The following is a 7,700-nucleotide window of genomic DNA, read 5'->3' as shown; positions in this document are numbered from 1 at the left end:
ACATATGTATGTATGTAATTACCAATATTAAATGCGATTTCTTCCTTGTCCAATGAAATATTTCCATTCACTTTTTGATTCAATTATAAATGTCCAATTATAAAATGTTTGGCAGCATACACACCACCAAAGCTTCTGAATCTCCTATTATACCATACAAACAGCTCTTTATTATAAAACAGCATTCCGCTGCCGCGAGAGTCCTGTTGTTACTCTTTTTGACAAAAATCCTCTCTCCACCCATAAAAAATATGTTCTAACATAAAAAATATGTTGGTAACCAAACAAATAAAATTGAGATATGTTACAAAATGTTGCAAATATATATTTGTCTGGACACAAACAAATTATGTTTGGAATCAAACATATATTTGTTTGTAACCAGTCCCAAACAAATATTTGTTTGGATCCAAACATATTTCTAACATATATTTTTCTGAGTGTATGTATACAATTATTGGCGTTTCTATGTATACTTATTTATTTTCTATGTATATGAAAATAGTATATATCGCTCATTTACTGAAAGAGTGACACATCTCAAAAGATCGAGTTTCGAGAAAAACGCGTTTTAAGTTAGCGATTGAAATTTGACTTCCCAACTTAAAAATGTTATTATACAAAAACTAAAATAACTACTTGGACCATATTTTGCAAAAAGCTAGCCAGATATCAGCGCTAAATTTCTGTGCAAGATCAAGCATGATTTGAAGTGTTTTAGTGCTTTATAAAATCAAAAAACTTTTGTGTTGAATTATCAGAAACTCGTAGTAAAGGAGCTGTAACTCGTCGAGTTTTAGAGATATCAGCATGAAAATTTGACACAAGATAAAGTAGCAGTCGAAGAAAAAAATACAAATTGCTAACTCAGAAAACGCAGTTTTTGAGTTATGCCACTCTTTGAGTAAGTGAGCGATATGTATACGTATATTTTTTGGATTTCTAAAAACGTTTAGTTGCGAAAACCACTGTTTTGTTCACTGCTAGAAAGCAGCAATTATAAGAAAATACACCACGAGTTATTGGTATGGGTGATATTCCCACCCTCACACCCTGCGTCAAATCTATGTGAAAGAGGATGGATGGCGGCAAAGTCCTTTAAGGATTTGCTTTATTACAGTTTAATTAAAATTTCGTGCCACATAGGTTTTTTTTCTTCGACTTCTTCGAAGCGAAATGATTCAATTACACAGTTAATCGTAAAAAATCCTTGCACTGATTTGTTGTGAGTCGCTGCGTCCAAATATGTTTGGGTCATAAACATTGCTGGCAGGACTAACTGCCCCTTAAGAGTCTATATTGGCATTGGCTAGAATTGAAGGCATTGTTGCTGTTGTGGTCCTTGGGCACCCCTGAACACTGAATAAATGAATGAATAAAAATAGTCTCAGGTGTGCTCGTTGGCGAGTTGATCCATTTATGGCTTTTTATACATATTTCGTTTCGTTACACATTTCTTGCATAGGGTACGTACGTGTGTCTATTCGCCTGTGTGTGGTTGAGTGTTTTTATGGCTTTGTCCGACAAAAGAGGATACAATACCACTACTAGCACTGTGAACGGGGTGGAGTATAATACACAGGACATGACCACAAATGGACACAAAGTGTATTAATTTGCTTGAGTTGCAAAGGATTTATGGCCCCAACAGCCGCTTCAGTTCAATGTATTGGAGTTTGCGTTTTGTTTTTTTTACAACTGCGTCAGTTTTTCTTTTAAGGATTATTGGTTGCTCTTCTGGCGAAAAAAGGATACAATCGGTGTACTTAAGCCGCCACAACTACTGCACGTTTAAACAGCACTTAAATCGAGGCAATTTTCTTACAAAATGAAGATAATCACGAAAAGAGCGCACGTCGACAAAGCAGAAGGCATCTATTGTTTTAATTTAGTTTACGATGCACATCCAGATTGACTTGGATCATAAAATGATTAATCTAATTAGGGAAAAACGACACGCTGTGAAACTAAGCTACCGCCTCTGTGGCAGCAGCATCAATGAATGTTGGCTGCCTACATTCGGGATGCGTTACAATTGTGAGTAGCTCGTTCTTGAAAAGTTCTTCGATTGTTCGTGGAAGCTGTAAATATTAATTTAGCATCACGTAAAAGTCGGATGAAATGAATTAAAGGTTTCCATCGTAGTTTTCTGTGATGTTTCCAGTCGACCTCACCTCTCTTCATCTATAAACATCTATCGCTATCCATATTCACAAAAGCAAGATTCACTTCCTTTTGTCTGTCTATGTTTGTGTGTGTGTGATTTGTTGCGTGAGTTTCCTGTTTAAGGATAATTGCGGGATTATGACGGGGATTACACAAAGTAAATTGAATCCTTAATTTTTGTAATTTATTTTGTGCAAATAACAATTTGCTCACACACACAATAGCACACTGACACATACGGCATACATTCAAAACTAACCCCGTCTTATTTACAAAAGGTGTGATTTCTACACCCATCCACTCATCCATTCTTCCGGAGTGGAACATCTTTGTCTGTTTGTTTATGCAAATTTCATTCATTTAACAAAATTAACTTTTTGACAAATGCCACCGTGTGTCAAAGTCACGGGCGATCATTGTTGCCACAAACACATCGTAACACTCGACTGTTTATTTATGCAAATGAGTTGGGCTTAATGGGATTGAGTCTAGTCGGCAGTCATACATACTTGGACGCCTGTGCTGCCAAATAAGCCTTTGATGCGCAAATCCGTTATGTTTTCAAATTTAGGGGTAATATTTTGACTATTTTGATAAATTGAATTGCTAGTGCTGTTGAAATTGATAATGTTAGTGGTGTGCAATTGTTTATAAAGAATATAATTCAAAATATGTTGTGTAGGGTGTTCAAATCACAAAATATTTGGATGACAGAATCATTTTGTTATGTAACAAGATCTCTCTTCGAAGGATTCAAATGTTGATTGTCAATGTGATGTTCAGTTGATTTCCTTTTTTTAGTATAGTCAAGATACCAATCATTTCATATTTATGACTCCAACTACCAATGTGCTAATTTAAATTGTGTTTTAATAAGCAAAATTTTTACGATAATTGTTAGAAAATCTTATAATCGCTAACTTAAAATTTGTATCTAAAACAAGAACAAGAAATAATAAATTATAAGACTTTGACAGAACTTATCAAGATTTCGGGAAGAGGCGAGACTTCAAATAGGAAATGCTTTTTTTATTGCCCCTAAATTTCTATTTGTTGGCGGCAATAGCCGTTGTGCAACTTTTCAAAAGTAATCATGCGGTGAGATTTAAACTTAACGAAAATTACCAACTTTTCTCTCAAGGCAACCAGGCCGTTTGGCCAACCTTCTTTGGTCAGATTTTCATTCACACTTTTAGCTGTGAACGGCTTGTTGTTTGTTGAGGCTGCCTCGGTTTCAATAAAAGCCAACTTGCTGTTGGTTCACGTTTTTGGTTGGCCATACGGCCATGTTTCGGTGCAAGTGTGTGTTTGTACTGCCCATTTTTTGCGGTTGTTCATTGATTTAAGCCGGTTGTCGATAAGCAACGTATTAAAAATCCATAAATCAGTGCGATAAACATGATTTGCTGCATGTTTTATTGACCATTGTTTGGGCATACTGTAAAGTGCATTGTGGTCTAGATAGAAGAGTGTACTAGAGGCGGAGACCTGTCCATGCACTCCCATAGCGGCGCACAATGTCGTATCGCATGTCAGTACCCCACATCTACGCGGTAATTTTCTTAACCGCAAAATAGAGAGAGCAGTTTGAAGATGAAGATTTCAGCTATAACCCAGCTAAGATTTAGTAGGAGGTCAGCCGTAATTATTCGATGTTACTAATCATAGAGTTTGTCAACATATGTGAAAGATGTATTAAGTTTGTCAATCAACAATCGTTGTGAGCCCCATAACTTATATTTATTACTGAGTATTTTGTTTATATAAGTTCTAAGTATTGAAAATCCCACATATGTACAACGTTTCGGCCAGAGATTTTTTATTTTCATTGTTTTATGCTTTATTTTATTGAAAATACATAATTTTTTATCCTGTCGCAGTGTTGGAACAAATACTCCTCCTGCTAGGAGATCTGTGAATAGTTCGTTAGCAATTTATATGCCGATTCTGAATGATAATTTTTATTGTAGAGGAATGCAAAACTTATGAAAACAACTATACTGAAAATCAAGAGGGGTCTATATCAAAACGTGGACCGATATAACCAATTTTCAATACCAATCCTCCTATCAGTACTAGAAATTTCTAATGTTATAAAGCTCTATCTTAAAAATTGCGAACTGTATATTGATGTCAACTAGGGATGCCGAACGGGACAGGTTTTCCAAAATCCCGGGATTCGGGATTTCCAAACTCCTAAACCCGGGTTTTCGGGATTTTTCGGGACAATTTCGGGACTGTGGGATTTGTCGGGACTTGTCATCATAAAAGAATTTTAAATAAAAAAATTAAAATTTTGATAGAAAATCTGCATAATTAAAACAAGTAACTTAAAATAATCGCGTAGAAAATTAAAATATCGAAAATATTCATCCTAAAAAATTGAAAATATATGTAGAGAATTGGATGAAACGAATGGCCCACAAAATGCTTACTTTAAATAATGTTTTTAGTAAAGCCACGAGGGTTTCCGCTTCCGAGTGGTGTTTTGAATGTCCAGAATTGATTGATGGATCGGATCACTTTTACTTAACGTTCAAAGGGTCGTGATTTTAAAATTTTTCTGGAAAAACAATAGTTCTTAATACTCTTCATAAGCTTCCTTTAAGGAACTCTTTTTGGAGTGGTAGTGGCATAGTAAAATTTGTTGTTGGTGAAATTACAATTTTTTTTATAAAGGGATTGGACATTTCATATTCCATGGTACCTTTGTAGAAAAATTTACGAATTCTTAGAATATATTTATTAAAATTTATTTAAATTAAACTCTTTATAGCAGAATTGATAAATTCAATCCAATCCATTTTCTTGAGGTTTATTGTTCCATATGTGAATGAAACCCCATTTAAAGTAACAAAATCCCGGGACTCCAAAGAAGTCAATCCCGAGATTCGGGATTTGAGAAATCCCGAAAAATCCCGGGTTTTCGTGATTCAAAATTTCGGGATCGCCATCCCTAATGTCAACATGCGGACGGACATGGCTATTTCGATTTAGAATTTTATGCTGATCAAGAATATATATTATTTACAGGGTCTCCAACGAATATTTCGATGTGTTACCAACCAAATGACACATTTAATTATACCCTCCATATTACAGTGGAGGGTATAAAAATGTTATTGTACTAATATATATTTTAATTGATATTTAATTTCATTTTAGTATTGTTCGTACGCCTTTAGTTAGATTTTATAAAAAAACGCATACAAATCAACAGCGTCCCACCTTTTTTTGAGATCTATGGATCTATGTTTCTAAATGAACTTACCAAAATGTTCAGAATAAAAAAAAATTTTTTTGTTTTGGTTCGCAACACACAACACAATATATGCAGCAACTGCAATGTGATGGCACTTCGGCAACCAATAGAATTAAAACTTTCTTCGGGTTCATACAAAACCAATAGTTTATAAATACATATAAATACAATTTTTCAAACCCAGGACCTTATCTCAAATTTTACAGTTTTAGTCCAATTATGTATTTTAGTAATTACAAAAAGTTTTAAAAATTTATTTCCATTTAGCAATCTTCGAACACATAAGTACAAATTTCCAAAACTACCTCGATATTTCCTACACTCCAAGAGTAATCTTAATTCCGAATTTCAGGACTCCGCCTCTATACGTTCAGCCAAATCCAAATTTAGTACCATTTAGTACTTTTCATATACGTAAGCAAACATTTGCAAAACCACCTCATTATATCAACCCTACTTCTAAAACTTGATTCTCATTCCAAATTTCAAACGTTTAGATCTATTCGTTCACATAATACCAAATGGTACCAAATTTAGTACTATTGGTACACTTATAGTTCGAGTTTCTAAAAAACCAATTGGTACATCTATCCTTTATTTCATAAGTGATCATCATTCCAAATTTAGCTCTATGCGTTCGCCAAACACAAATGATACCATATTTAGTACTTATCTGTCACCATCGGACCAAGAGTGCCCCTCACCCAAGATTTCAAGATTTTAGCTTCAACCGTTTAACCTGGCCATTGATTATCAGGCAACCAGTGAGTCAGACTGTCATCATTAATCAACTCCTTTATAAGTATAGTTGGCCCTATGCCCTATGGCCCTATAGGAGTTTAAAGGAATAAATATTATAAGTATATATGTTGTCCGATCATCACGAAAAATTTAGTTTTCGTACTTCGTCGTATGTTTCAGTATACATAACATGTAAAACTTTTAAAATTTAAAATATAAAACTTACTCTGGAAAAAATTGTACCGTTGTAATAGGGACCGTGACAACAAACAACAAAAATGTTCAAATACGTACATCCGAGACGAGTCCTAAAACTGCACTTTTCCCAAATTTTGTGTGGGAGGTACCAGAAGGCCGATATAGTCTATACTGGATGAAATAATACGGTGCACAAAGTTTTGACCAATCAGAAACTCCCTGCGAGAGTTTTCTTGTGCATTTGTAATTTAAGTTGATGCCATCATGTTTTCGTAGAGCTTTTTGACCATAATTATGAGAAGAATGGACTTCCAGCCGAAAAAATTGCAACCTACTGAAAAGATTTCAAATGGAGGTCTTAGGCTGCACTTTTCCCAAATTTTGTGTAGGAGGTACCCTAAGGTATGGATCGAGCCCGATCTATATCTGGAAGGAATGATACGATGTGCAAAGTTTGGACCAAATCGATTGCTCTCTTCGCGAGTTATAGTTCACAACATTTTGCCGAATAATTGTGAACATTTGTGGAGGAGGTACTCGAAGGAGTGGACCGATATGGCCCAACTTTCTGGTGGTCAACTTTAACACAAATGGATACAGACCTTAAAGTAAAAATGTTGACATATATCCATATAATGTTTTGATGTTTAAAAGGCAGTTCCTGAATCCAAAAATAATTTATGCACAATATTTCTGGGCGGTATAATATTAAACTTGCTATATTGAAAACACCCTGAAAAACTTCCATATTGCGAAAACATCCATCCAAAATAGTTAAAAATTATTCCAAATTAAGAAATGTGTGAATACTATTTATGTTGTTTTGTTTCTTGTATGGTTAAGGCAATTTTTTATAAGATGAGTTTATATACCGAATTTTCATATACATTCTTGTGTTCTGTTTTGTTTTAAAGGTAAAACAAATTGTTTAATTTAAATTCAGCATTTAAAAGACTCAAAATTTTTTCCGAAATTACGACACAAACATATAATTTGTTTAGATATATGTAGGTATACACACATAAATATAAATTTATTAATGCAAGTACATCGTAATTTACCCCAAAATGCCAATTGCTACAAATAGATTTTCTTCTCGAGAATAGAAACAACTGAAAATATTTTGAATTCACAAAATGAAGAAAATAATCGCAGACATTATTTTCTTTACAATGCACTTTGGCTATAAAAATCCAGACTCCTTGTAGATTACACAAATGATTTTAATGTGGTGCAACACAGTTGTTGCTTGTCGGCTACTGGACGAACAAAAAATCCCTACACTTGTCGAATTTCCTTCTTTGTGCAACTTCGAAATATTCGGCGGCAAAGC

The sequence above is a fragment of the Musca autumnalis genome, unplaced genomic scaffold, assembly GCF_047663935.1.
Source record: "Musca autumnalis isolate F117 unplaced genomic scaffold, ASM4766393v1 scaffold_2, whole genome shotgun sequence".
Classification (NCBI taxonomy): Eukaryota; Metazoa; Arthropoda; class Insecta; order Diptera; family Muscidae; genus Musca; species Musca autumnalis.
This window is presented reverse-complemented; position numbering follows the sequence as displayed.